The following is a 15,335-nucleotide window of genomic DNA, read 5'->3' on the forward strand; positions in this document are numbered from 1 at the left end:
GACGTTCCCTTCCCCCGATTCTCATCCAGACCATGGCCTAGCACGTCGTGGCCTAAGCGCCCACCACGAGAGGAATTTGACCCGCTCACAGATGCCCCAGATGTCAATGTCTAATGTGGCCACGCCCCACACGGCCAGGGAAACTGCCCGTCAATCAAGCCACATGCCGGTACCTCAGGCGAAGACGACATATACCATATGGATCAACTCAACTAATGCAGCAACAATGAAAATCACCATCGTTAGCGATACCATGACAACAGCCAGCTGACAGTAACACATGTACCACCATACACACTAGTCATACCAACACCAATCTTACACGAAGAACATTCTCAATACCATGATGTAACAGACCGTTTACACACACTGATGCATCGTTGCTATTTTTCACATAGGCTAAGCTTCAGCACTGCAGAAACGCAAGACGCAAGAAAAGCTTGTGCACATGCTTGCAAATGCTTCCTCGGTACTGAAACCACGGCGACATAAGGCACTTTTGTATAAGGACCCATGTCGCCCTAAGCAAACCCCCGTGTTGTGAACCATATGCCACCGCCCACATACCAGGCCAGAGTAGGCCTCAGCACCAGAGTAGGCCGCAAACTCAGAAACCACAGGCCCAGAGCAGCTTGGACGGAGCTGCAAGGTGCTGATCATGCAGAACAAACCACAACGAGGGCCTCACAGCCAAGGGCACGAAGTTGCAATTTACACGCCCTGCGCCCCTAGCTAAGGTTACACCTGCCGTGGCTAACCGCCCCTCAGAGCTTAAATACAAATTAAATGCTCATAATTCCGCTCCCGCCATGGTCTCACCACACGCGACCAGGCTGACCTGATGCAGTGCCAAGTCTCAAGGACCAGGGAAACTCTGGGGTCTCACGTTTGGGACACAGACTGCAACAATGAAGTGGCAAATTGGACACTGACGGTGCTGAGAAGAAACGCTCCTGCAGCAAGTGGCAGACCTGTCCATTGTCCACCGCTGAGACGTAGTCATACATTGTTTATAACACTAGATACACTGTGAGCTGGGAACAACGATGGTCCCAGGCTTGGGGGCTCGTGGATGAACCAATCAGGGCACGGGGGGCTAACTACTGACAGAATCACAACCTAGCCAATCACTAACCTTCTCTCTGTAGCAATTTTGGTGTAACAATTTCTAGGGACGACCCAAGCATACCACCTGACTCCTCTACCAACCACTAACCTTTCTATACGTACCTATACTAACCCTATTACTCGGGGAGCCAACCCGAGGTGGCGTTATATTTTGGAGGAAGTTTCCCAGGTGACGCTTGATAAGGCGTCACGCACGCAGAAAAAGGGCCTGCGAGCTCACTCTTGTGAGATGTGTTCCCGGATGACCTGTGATCCCAGAACCTATCCCTGCCATTTCATCTAATAAACAGCAGTAACGCCTTGCTCTTGCGTGTGTCTCATACTCATTGCGGACTGCAGGAGGAGTTGGGGCCTCACCAGCCACCTCCGCCGTTGCCCCACTTGGAGGACTATAGGACCATCGCGGAACTGCGAGACGACCGGACAGCGTAATCCGGAGAGTGGCCATCTGGAGCCAACTTGAGAAGTATCCTGCCCGCGGTTGGCGAGTGTCCAGACGTGGTACAGACAAGGGGAGGTGGCGAGCAGATTGGGAGGAGTACCCGCAGCCGAGCGGCACTGGCAGGCAAAAACCGATGTGAGTGTGGCACACACAACCAGCAATGCAAAGTTGTGCGGGTGGTGGGAGGAACTGTAATGAGGGTGGTGGGTGGCTTTACAGTGTGGCCAGAAGGATTTTGGCAACTGAGCGGCAGTTGATGCGAAGTATTGTGGGGACAGGCACGAGGGCCGCCTCGTATAGTATTGCAGAGTGAGTAGGGTGGGACTTAAGGAACCCACATGCGACTGGTGAATCGCGCTGATTGGTTTTGATCGTGGGCACCTGTGCAGACGGGGGTGTGGCATTCCTACGAATTGACGTTTTTGATAGATGAGTAGATGAGGATTCCTATTGGTTGAGTGTTATAGCTCGGTGAATAGATGACGTATCCCTGGCTGAGGTAACTTGATTGTTTCTCGGTGCGGAAGATAGTGGACTGGTTAAGTTCCCCAGTGCGGGAGCGTATCACACGCGAGGCAACGCAGCGTGTGCAGTCTGCTATAATAATGAAGTGATTGATGAATACTCCACTCCAGGCGTGGTGGGAAGACAGCTGTGGGGATTGTGGGGAGTAACATTGTAAAACTAGCGCGCATCTCATTTCCTTGTTGTACTTGTACGTACCTGTATCCAACTGTCTTAGAACTGGTGACATCACTCATAGAGTTGCATAGGATTACGCTGTGTTTTCTGAATCGCGAATGGAGCGGGGGCACGTGGTGAAGGGAGGAGTGAAGGGGAGAGTCGGCCACGCACAGAGAATGCCAGCCTGCCTTGATCAAGGGATAGCTCCGGGAGGTAGTGGAAAACAGTGGGAGAGAGAATGGGAGAACAGGGACGCTGTTGGTGGTGGAACGAGAAGGGAAAGGGGAAGGAGTTGGCATCACGATTGAAGGCGCGCCGAGTAGCGGCGGCGCAGGAAAAGGCGGGGCGGCTCAAAAGCACGCCGCACGGGATACAAAGTCATAGGGGGGCTTCCCGCGCCACGGGCCGAAAGGGGCCCTAGCATTGGGAAGTGAAGTGTAAGGAAAGGGACGCTACAGGAAAAGAAGGGAGGGCGGTGACGCTCAGCAAACAGTATTGTAATACAATTGCTTTCCTTGCAGCGGAAAATCGTAAGACCCCAGGTTACGGGGCCAGGTAACAGTGGTGGCAACAAAGTAAAGTTTTAATAATGTCTGTGTATTATGGAATAGGGGCTGGGTATAGGGCCAGCACACTAACAACACCACTTCAAAGTATATGCGCAACGCTAGCACTGCATAGAGATAAAATAGTAAAATACAGTATCGAATGGACACAAGGACCAGACAATAAGATAAGGATACCATGGCCGCCCAACGGCAGCTTTGATATGTACACTCAACACTCACTCCTAGCGTATCTACATAACACATATAAAGGAAAGAAGATAACAAACCACCTAGACGTTTTCAATCTCTGGAAATTGTTTCAGGGATGCGCACCTGGGGTGACAGGATGTTAACAATGCAGGGGGTGAAGGAGGAGAAGTTGAAAGAAGAGGGCGAGGGCAGCGCGCCTCCGGCACCTCCCAGCACCTCCCAGCATGGAGGAAAGTGAGGAAGAATCGGAAGTGTCATACCCAGTAGCAGAGGTAAAACAGGAAGGCAAAGGTTAGACACCCATAACTAAGGAGGTAACGAAGGAAACAGAAGGGCTGTACCCAATAAAAGAACTTAGAGAAGAGGCACGATTGCAGTTGACAGCTGCAGAAGGATGTTCAAACCATATGTTTAGCCCACCACCGTATGCACCAGCAGATAATTACCAAAGGGGGCGGGGTGTGGGGATCGCCACAGGCGCACAGCAGGCACAGGTGAATACGGGGAGTGCACAGAACACACATATAGACTTTGCAAATGTAGGACAAGACGAATGGATAGCCGCCCAAGTGTTACTCAAACTACGGGGGAAACTAACAGAAGAGGAGGAAGAAGCGGTTATCAGGGCAGAGAAGGAGGAAGACGGAGGGGCACAAGGAAGATGTGAGGTAGGTACAGCAGAAGATGGGAGGATGACAAGGGCGGGGGAGGTGATGTTGGAGGAAAAGCTGGCAGAACTGAGGGAGGCACGGAGTGTACTGATCAGGCAACTGAAACAGGAGGAACGTGAGAAACAGGGGAAGAGGACGGGAGGTAAGGGTGATAGAGCAGAATTAAACAAACAAGAGATAGAAAAGAAAAAGGAGGAAGACCGACTAAGGGGGATTGCAGAGAGGGTAGCACGCATGGAGCAGCGGGAATTTAGGAGGAAAGAAGAGGAGTGAGAAGAAAACGACAGGAAGATGACGCTATGGAAAAGGAAGATTATAGCAAAAGTGCACATAAGTATGAGGAAGGGAGAATACTAGAGATCTTACTGGAAAAGGAGGGCAGGGCATGGTATGAAAAGGATAGAGATATTAGGGTGCTTAAAGAAGTAAGGGGCACGAGCAGAGATGAAGAATGAAGGGAATAAACACGAAAATACGGGACCAAGAGGATCAAGCAAGGCACATAAGAGTAAGGCACCCGCGAATAACACAGAGGAAGTGCCGATAGCGCAGGGAGGCACAGGAAACACAGGTGAGTACGCTGACATAGATTTAGAAACAGTAATAGTAGGGGGGAAAGGCATAACTACACGATTGGCATTCTCGGACGGATTCTGCAGTGAGGAAGAAGAAGGATTGCGTGGAGGACAAAGCGATGGAATTGGGGAAGGACTAAGAAAACTATACATAACACGCACATGTTACGGGTCATCGTGGGAGTGCAACATGCAAGAAAAGGGAGAGGTAGTAAAGGGCGAATAATAGACAACAAGGAGAAAGGGCACAACGGCAACCAATAACACCAGTACAACACACGCCATATGTTAACAGACTTAGGGACCTCCCAGGACGTAGAATGGATGAGCTGACAATGCCACATAGCAAGGACCAGGTAGATAAGCGGAGGGGACATGTGACCAAAGGAGAGAATAGGCTTACACAACACCTTACTGACTTTGAGGAACTTTCTGACGTGGAAGAGGATAGCGAATACACACATATAACACCACACAAACGCACACCAGGGGAGATGAGAGAACACACACAAATGCCATTACTAGAGAGAGAGAGGGGGAGCAAGGCCACAATACGTTCCATGGAAGCATGCAGATAAGGAAAACATTAAATGCAGACTGCCATCATTGAGTGGAGGAGCTGGGAAATGGATATACGAAATGGAGAAACAAATTGCTGGGCTAAAGTTAGCAGTGGGCGATGTAAAGGGGTTGTTAATTTCCATATTGGGTGACGCAGAAGATGACATCTGGAAAAGGGCGGGATTCCCAGGGGGGACCATTAACGACACATCACATGATGGGACACCATTTGCAAACTGCAGACACGCATTATGGCTGGCACTGATAATCCAGTACCCAGACACGTCAGACATATGAGCAATAACATCACGTAAGATGCGTGAAAATGAAGACCCTGTTAATTACATCCAAGAAATTCAAGAGAAGTGCCGCTTGGAAACTCGGGAACCGTGGGACAAGACGCTAGCATTTTTTTTTACCACATACTGATACAGGGCCTCCCAGAGCAAGTGGAAAGACAATTAAAGAAATTAGAGGGAATGGAAGCAAAGGCATGGCCAGAAATACTGCTAACAATAGTGCACCACTGCGGATTATGGGCCTCATCACGACTTGGGTGGTAACCCTTAAATCTGGCAGTAGCGCTATTACTGCCGGATTTAAGGGTTCGCCAAATCAGGGCTTCGGTGGATTTCCCCCCAGCTCTTAGCTGGGGGGAAATCCGCCAAAGATTTGCGCTATTACCGCCGGCGGGGCATTCCCGAATGGGCTCAATGGGGACTCCCAAATCCGCCAAAGTCGTGATCCCGCGCTATTAGCACCAGAGGCTATGGCGGTCGCGCTAATAGCCCCGCGCTAATAGCGTTACCGTTACCGCCCAAGTCGTGATGAGGCCCTATGTCAGAAAAAGTTGAAGCAGAAGGAAGAGGGTAGGAAAGCAAAGAAAGCGAAAATGGTACAAAAGAAACTGTCCAAATATGCAATGGAAGGTGCGCTAATAACAGGCCCCACACAAGCTGTACAAGCACCAGACGCGTCACAACAGCACTCAGTAGCACAAATGCAGCCAGCACAGATAACAACACAACAAATGCCACCACCATATACAGCACAACACTCCTATGCTCTTCAGGTGGGGGGTGGATACACACAAATGGGAAACGGCCAAGTAAACAACTATAGAGGAAAAGGCAGGACAACAAGAGGGCAAGGATTTGGACCAACAACACCACAACAAGGGGGAGGGTTCCGAGGGTACAACACATATGGACAATCGGGGTACTTAGACAACACTGGGGGGTACCCATGGCAAGCACGAGAACCTCCAACATGCTCGACGTGTGGAGTGGTAGGGCACGTGTCACGCACATGAAGGGCAAGGCTGGCACAAGCAGGATGGGGAGAGCAGGGGCAACAAGGATACAATGGGGGACAGCAGTATTACCAACAGACACCGCAACAACAGATGGCACAGACTAAAATACAACAACAACCAATGTCGCCACAGCTTCAATACACACAGCAACATCAACTGGCACAGCAGCAAGCACAGCGACAAATGACAACGGCACAACAACAACAAGCTCAGACAGTTCAACAACTAACACAGATACAGGACAGTAAAAAACAACCTGCAGAGGAACCAATGCAACAAACACATTTGGGGAGGGTGACAATATTGAGGTACAACCCGTACACAGGGAACGGACAATCACTGTACCCCCAATAGGACAGCCCACAGACATCCTTGCTGTATCCCATCCTGTCGGTAACACCTAACCCTGCGGGGGAACCACGCATAAAATGGCGATAGGTGACAAAACATTTTCCTTTTTAGTAGACACAGGTGCAACTAGGTCTTGCATCAGGGTAGGAAAGTTCAAACTGTCAGGCGATGCCATGCACACTCAAGGATTCTCTGGGGCTAAAGGGCTGGTTCCTTTTACTGATAACATCTCCTTATCTGTTGGGGAGCACGACTTATCTCTACCATTGTTATATTTAAAGCAATCACCAGTAAATATTCTTGGAAGAGACATCATGAGCAGATTGAACAGGACTATCTCTTTTACTGACAAGGGAATAGTGTGCTCCACACCAGGCATAAACATTCTTACAGCCCAACACATACTACAGGCTTATTGTGGCAAGAAAGTGATAAGGGCAGAGCCAGTGGACAGGGACCTTTTTCAATATGGGACAGACATGGCAATAGCGTGGCTATCGGAAATAGAGGGCAAGATATGGAGGAGACCTGCAGCATACCTATTCAGGCCAGAGACATCCACTGACGAAGAGGAAGGAGCAATAATATCAGTGGAAGTGGAGAGTATTGTTGCAAAGGCAGACTACATTGCAGTACATGCACACGATGGGGAAGGGAAGGCCTGGAGAGCAGTGATAGCGTTGGCAGAAGGATGCAGGCTTACGCAGGTATCAGATGAGGAACTGTTCTCCGATGAGGAAGGAGATGGAGGGAAATGGTGTTTGACATGAGTGTTTACATTTGGCTGAAGGTAACATTCAAAGACGTAGCCCAAAAGATGCCAATGGCGCTGGAAGCACCCTGCCCTACCATGTACCATTTTATGAGGAAGACTTAGCTGCGGTACCCACATCGTTATGGACTACTAGTCCCTATGACGTGGGTTGCATCAAAAGCATTGGAGGTGTGAAAATAAAGCTGAAGAAAGGGGCAATGCTGCCCAGGGTGAAGCAGTATCCACTATCCAAAGAAGCTGATGAGGGGATATATGAGACAATATCTGCGTTAGTTGACAGAGGAATACTAGTGCCATGTAGTCACCATGTAACACAGCAGTGTATCCCGTGCGCAAGGCAAAGGGAGGGTCATGGCGTTTCATCCAGGATTTAAGGCCTCTCAACCACATTGTGGAAGCAGAGTACCCTGTTGCAGCCAACCCAGCAACAATACTGTATGGGATCCCAGCGGAGGCATCACGGTTTACTGTGATCGACCTCAAAAATGCATTCTTCTCCATCCCATTGCACCCCGAGTCACAAGACCTAACAAGTTTCACATACTGCAACACAAAATGGAAACACACTAGGCTACTCCAAGGGTACTGTGAGTCACCGTCCATCTTTAACAGAGCGATACAAATGGATTTGGGAAACATAGAGATGGAAAGCACGGTGCTGCAGTACATAGATGGTATAATAATATGCAGCACCACTGAGGAAAAGGGCAGGAGAGACTCAGTGAAAATGCTCACAGTCCTAGCTGAGAAGGGATACAAAGTTGACAAGGAGAAACTACAATACTGCCAAGAGCAAGTACTCTACATTGGACAGATCATTTCACAGAAAGGAAGGAACATTGTACCACAAAGGGCACTGGCAATAAAACAACACACCACAGCTGTAAACAGTGAGAGAATTGCAGCAGTTCTTTGGCCTGTGCAATTACTGCAGAGCGTGAGTTTTTGATTACAGCTCATACATAGGACCACTGCTTGAGGCACTCAGAGAGGCACAGAGGGGGCAGAGGAAATTGGAATGGACACAGGAAATGTCAGATGCATTCAATGAATTAAAAAATGCTATTTCAACTGCAACGGTACTGGCCACACCCAATTATGAAAAGGAGCTCTACATTTTCTCACACTGTGACACTGCAGCAATGAAAGCAGTACTGACCCAAAGGACAAGCATGGGGCACAAGGCTGTGGTGTTTTACAGTGGACACTTGGAGCCAGTAATGATTGGACATTTCCCGTGCAAATAAAGTCTAGCAGCGGCAGCATTTACAGTTGAAAAATCATCTTCCATTACCATGGGATGCCAAACTATTTTGTATGTGGAACATGCCCTCTTTGCAATATTGACCAAACCAAAGTCCACACTGACAACACAAAGAGCATCAGGGTATGAGATAATTTTGTCCAGGCCAGAATTGACAGTAGTGAGATGCACTAATGTAAATTCAGCACGATTTATAGCAGAGGAAGCAGTAAATGGAGAATACTCACATGACTGCCCAGAAGCAAGTGAAAATTACTCAGGGGCTAGGAAAGTATAGGGAAATGTCTTAGAGGGGGGAGAGATTATGTACATAGATGGGTCATCAACTATTGACCAAAGTAATGGAATAAGAAGTACGGGAGCAGCTGTATTGACCTTCTTTCCAGTAAGATGTGTAAAACTACCCCAGCACTACTCAGCCCAAGCCACAGAGCTAGTAGCCCTTATCTTGGCCCTAGAAGAAGGAAATGACAAAAGAATAACAATATACTCAGTACATATGTAACCTCAACAGTACACTCAGGATTAATAAAATGGGAAAGGAGAGGATTTCAGAGAGCCAATGGTACTCCAGTACAACATGCTCTCCTACTGGCCAAACTAATTGAAGTGATTAATTACCCAGAAGAGGTAGCACTTGTGAAGTGTCAGGCTCACTCCAATGGTAACAACCCAATAGCAAGAGGTAACGAAACAGCTGATATCCATGCTAAATATGCTGCATACTTTGGTGAAATATGGACCCTCCCAGAAAAAGAAAAAGAAAAGGGGGGGTAAGATAACTACCAATGAAGGATGGGTATACACACATCCCAGAGACACAGGTCATGGAGCTACAGGCAGCAGCACCAATGGCAGAAAAGGAGCTGTGGGTAAGAAGAGGGTGTACCATGTCCCACACAGATGCATTATAGCACCAGAACAATACAGGGAAAGTGGTGATGCCCCTAGTACTGTTGAAAATAGCCCTGACCCAATCGCACCATCCCACGCATACAGGGAAAGAGGTAATTGCAGCACAAATAAAAGAAAACTGGTTTTGTCCTGAGTTAAACTCACATGTCACTAATTTCATCAGTAATTGCCTTACATGCCAGCAATTTACGGCCGGTCACACGCTGCAAGTGATCAAAGGTACCATACCCCCGCTTGAAGGACCCTTTCTACACCTCCACATTCACTACGTCAACATGTTCAATGTATGTCAAGGCTAAAGATACATGATTGTAGTGGTGTGTCCATTCTCACGATGGATCGAGGCTGGACCATGCTCCATGCTGACGCATTCAGAGCAGCACAGTTCTTGGTGGGGGAGGTCTTCCCGAGGTGGGGGGTATGCGAAGTATTAAGGTCAGACAACGGCCCCCACTTCGCTAACGAACTGTTCCAACATGTAACCACCCTCGTATGGATAAAGCATACGTTTGCATGTGCGTACCACCCTCAAGCAAACAGCGTCTACGAATGCCTCAATGGCCTCCTAAAGGAAGAAATAGCAACAATTAAGCAAACAACCAAGAAGAGTTGGCTGTACTGCCTTCCCTTGGCTTTGTTTGAATTAAGGAATAGACCAGGGTCAGACCACCACCTCACACCCCACGAGGTGGTGACTGGGCATCAAATGCACCTCGCACTCACACCACCATCAAGGGCCACACCCGACTGCCAAACAACCAGTACTGTTTTTGGTAATGAAATGCACGAATATGTCTCTTCCTTGGTTACTAGTGCTTCTTTTATCCCTCAACAGATCAAACGGGCATAGGGCCGGTCGAAGAATGATCAAGGAGAAGCCACCAACGAGGAAAAGGAACAGCCTACACAGTGGACAGTGAAAGAGGGAGACAAGGTACTATTGAGGAACTTTCGGCAGACGTGGCGTAGTCCATGGTTCACAGGTCCCTATCTGGTTGAGAAAGTAGCCCCCAGGGCGGTGAAGCTCAGGGGCAGGGACGCTTGGATGCATATACAGGACATCAAGCCCTGAAAAGCACTGACCCACCCTCTCCTCAGCGAAAGGGCCAAGGCTTCAGCAACAACACCGGATATAGCTGCAGCCCAAGATCAAAATGCCCCAAAAGGCACAAACAATCAGCGCCCCATAGGCCACCCTATGATTACAAGGTCCCAACAAAACAAATATACTTAGCATTAAAACACCACTCCCTGGCCACCAGCCATTAAAGGACATTGGCAAGAGTATCTGTAATATACACAACACTGTGTAAACACGTGCATGCTCTCTTTTTTTTTGTCTCGCACATGCAGGAATTGCATATTGTTATTATGGTTGCAATAAAAATTCAAAGGTACATATAAAACAGAAACAAAGGTCACTGCCCAGGGGTAAAAGCTGCCCGCAGACGATAACACCCCAGAAGCACTGTTACACCAGTTTGTATATGTTATAAAAAGGCCAAAACATTTAAAACGAAGAAGGATTCGTGTATATTATAATACATTTCTTATGATAATTCCTCAATCATTTCCACACCTCCACGAAGCACTACCAGCCCTACGAGATAGGACGGTAAGGAAAGTGTGGGAAGAGCTTTTCGCCTGGGCATTGAACGATTACCTAATACTCAGGGCTTAAATAAAAATACAAACAATAATAATGCATATTTTCTGAAATTTTCTGGCGGGCACCTATATCATCTAAAGTAACGTAGCTACAGGACCGCAGCAAAGGTAAGAGTGAGAATGCCTGTGGTATTAGCAACTGTACTTAAAATGCTCTGTATATTTTTTACCACTGGCCTGATTACTGACACTGTCTGGCAGGCATACTATGCTTTCTATGTGGCTGCAGTCCCACTACTAATATCTCCCCCCCAATGCCTGCAAGGAGCACTGTGTCAGGTGGTACAGCTAGTACGGGGCAAAACATTAAGAGGTACAAATGTAGCATGTCCAGCAATGTAAATGGGGTGGACACATATCTCACAGAATCTGCACACGTCTCTAACAACTTGTGGTATAAACACATGTCGAAAATTGGTAAGGACACGACAAATGACAACTTCTATGTGTGTTAATTGATCCCATACGCCATGAGCGCTTCCAGAACTTTTGTTGCAACAGAAGTGCCTGCAACAACTACTGAATGCTTCCTATACCTATCATTATTCCAAACGAGAGGAAGATTCCAAGGCAAAAGGGTGACACTCCAGTGGAAATCAAGATCGACGTACCCATATGAGAATCACTCCATCAAAACACTCCCCATGTATGATGACTCATGGCAACAGACAAAAGGACTTGCATATATAGCAGAAGGACCAGAAAAAGGAGAAACACAAGAGGCCACGTTGGATTACCTACCATGCGAGTGTTATGCGAAAGAGGTTGCAGGTGAACCAGGGAGTTGGGAAAGACCACTGATACTGATATATGGAAAGGTATTCATGAAAAATGGATGGGTGGACGGAGTTGTAGAAAGCAAAATACTGACATTGGCAAAGTCACCAGTGATGAAAGTGCAAGAAGAAAATGACAAGTGCTATAAGGAATGGACGAAGAGTGCAGCACTGGTGACATGGTTAGATAAAGAAGAGGAACCCATAACAATACTCCCACTGACCACACTGACACTGTGTTACCAGAATGACAGAGAAATAGACGTTGGAACAAACGAAGGATGCAAGAGAATAGTAAAGCTTCCTGAGGGGGGGTGCAGGAACAGCTGTACTGATGGACCACTACTGGGCCTGTGGAGCAAGGGCATACAACAGCTTACCGCCAATGTGGGATGGAGTATGTACTATGGTACACATCAAAGTACCATCACTAGTGGTACCACAGAAGTACGTCAAATTGGAACATTTCCCTAAAATGGATGAAGGGAATAAAAGGAGGAAAAGATCACTGAAGATGGTAGGAAGGAAACAAGGGAAAACCACTACACACTTGCCAAGAGACAAGGAGAACCATTGACAGGGAACTAGCTATGGGGAAAATCGGAGACAGCCCTGAGTGACATCCCACCAGCACACAAATTACTCAGCAGAGCAGCAATGTTCTTCTCCTCCATCATACATCCAGGAGTGCAAGCCTACGCCAATGCAAAATGGTTGCAGATCACCAGGTGAGAGCTCATGCTGACCATCAACTCCATGGTGAACGGATTCAAAGTAATAAAAGAAGAATTAAGAGCAATAAGGATGTTAGCCCTACAAAATAGATATGTACTGGACCTTTTAACAGCAATGGAAGGAGGTGTTTGCGTGAAGCTCGTGTTGCACATTTATCCCTGCCAACGATGAAGATAACGGTACATTATCGAAAGCAGTATCACAGCTAGCTCAGATGCATGCCAAGATGGAAGATGAAGCAAAAGGAGTAAAGAAGGACAGCAGCTGGTTTTCCTACATGTCCTGGATGCCATCTTGGCTGTCAGACGGCCTCAAAGTAGTAGCAGGGTGTGTGATTTTAGGAATGGCTGCCATAATAGGGGTGAAGGTATGTAAGACGAGGTCTAAGAGCACAGCAGGAGAAATGATTGGCATGCACGTCTTAATGCCAGCTGAAGACAACAAGAATGCAGACATTATCATCAAGGAACGTGAACGACTGCGCCAACAAATAGTAGAAGCAGACTTGAACCCCCCACCTATTAAGGTTGAAAACCCAAGGAACCCGAAGAGCTACGTTGGGAAATGGGTTTATTACAAGCGCGTTGGTGGATGTGCTTATATATATTGGTCTTTTGAAGATCATGTGGACCGATACAGGCACTTGATGGGCATAACGAAGGTATGGCTAGTAAGAGGAGACAAGAGAGTGGATAATTTTGTGGTCGACAAGTCGACCAGAGGGGGGACTGAAAAGGGAAAATTATGAACAGACCAAAAATGATAACATCCTGCTCTCCACTTAGTTGAGGTATAAACCAAAAACATAACTTCGGAATCAATATATAACATATATGCTCTCTTAACCTCTAATCAGGTGTAATCCTTGGCCCAAACATTATAGGATTCTGCCTCCCCCTCTCAAATTTCTATTCACACTTCACATTTCCTCCTATGGCAAGGTATTTTCTGCCTATGAACCCAATAAATATTGCCCTTAGTTTGAGTTTCTGAATACAAGTTCTGGTATCTGACTGGAGTGAGCTCTTCATCTGAATTCTCTTTGCAAGCCCCAATTGGAGATTGGGTGCCAGTTCACTTTTTGAACTTGTTCCTACTATACATTTCCTCCCTTCCACGTGGGTACCCCCAGCACAATTAGCTTCTTGACCATCAGATGCTTTAACATTTTTTCCAGTATTCATTAGTTTATCGGCTTCCTCCTTGTTGGTTATGGTGTATTGTTGCTGAAGAGGGAAAATGGGACGTTCCCTTCCCCCGATTCTCATCCAGACCATGGCCTAGAAAGTCACGGCCTAAGCACCCACCACGAGAGGAATTTGACCCGCTCACAGATTCCCCAGATGTCAACGTCTACCGTGGCCACGCCCCACAGGGCCAGGGAAACTGCCCATCAATCATGCCACATGCCGGAACCTCAGGCGAAGCCGACATAGACCATATGGATCAACTCGACTAAAACAGCAACAATGAAAATCACCATTGTTAGAGATGTTGTGACGACATAGCCAACGGACGGTAACACATGTGCCACCATGCACACTGGTCATACCCACACCAATCCCACACGAAGAACATACTCAATACCATGACGTAACGGACCGTTTACACACACTGATGCATCGTTGTTATTTTTCACATAGGTTTAGCTACAGTACCGCAAGACGCAAGAACAGCTTGTGTACATGCTTGGAAATGCTTCCTCGCTACTAAAACCATGGCGACATAAGGCACTTATGTATAAGGACCCATGTTGCCCTATGTGACCCCCCGTGTTGTGAACCATTTGCCGCCGCCCACGAACCAGGCCATAGTAGGCCTCAGCACCAGAGTAGGCCGCAAACTCAGAAACCACAGGCCCAGAGCAGCTCGGATGGAGCTGGAAGGTGCTGATCATGCAGAACAAACCCCAACGAGGGCCTCAAAGCCAAGGACACGAAGTTGCAACTTACACGCTGCACACCCCGAGCCAAGGTTACACTTGTCGCGGCTAACCGCCCCTCAGAGCCGAAATACAAATTAAATGCTCATAATTCTGCTCCCGCCACAGTCTCACTACACGTGACCAGGCTGACCTTATGCAGTGCCAAGTCTCAAGGACCAGGGAAATTCTGGGGTCTCACGTTTGGGTCACAGACTGCAACAATTAAGTGACAAATTGAACACTGACGACAGTGAGAAAGAAGCGCTCCTGCAGCAAGTGGCAGACCTGTCCATTGTCCACTGCTGACACATAGTCATACATTGTTTCTAACACTAGATACACCGCGAGCTGGGAACAACGATGGTCCCAGGCTTGGGGGCTCGCGGATGAACCAATCAGGACACAGGGGGCTAACTACTGACGGCATCACAACCTATCCAATCACTAACCTTCTCTGTGTAGCAATTTTGCTGTAACAATTTCTAGGGACGACCGAAGCGTACCACCTGACTCCATCTCTACCAACCACTAACCTTTCTATACGTACCTATGCTAACCCTATTACTCGGGGAGCCAACCCGAGGTGGCGTTAGGTTTTGGGGGAAGTTTTCCAGGTGAGGCACGATAAGGTGTCACGCACGCAGAAAAAGGGCCTGCAAGCCTACTCTTGTGAGATGTGTTCCCGGATGACCTGTGATCCCAGAACTTATCCCTGCTGTTTCATCTAATAAACAGCAGTAACGCCTTGCTCTTGCGTGTGTCTCATACTCATTGGGGACTGTGGGAGGAGTTG

This window comes from Ambystoma mexicanum, chromosome 1p, assembly GCF_040938575.1.
Source record: "Ambystoma mexicanum isolate Mex_15411 chromosome 1p, UKY_AmexF1_1, whole genome shotgun sequence".
Lineage (NCBI taxonomy): Eukaryota > Metazoa > Chordata > Amphibia > Caudata > Ambystomatidae > Ambystoma > Ambystoma mexicanum.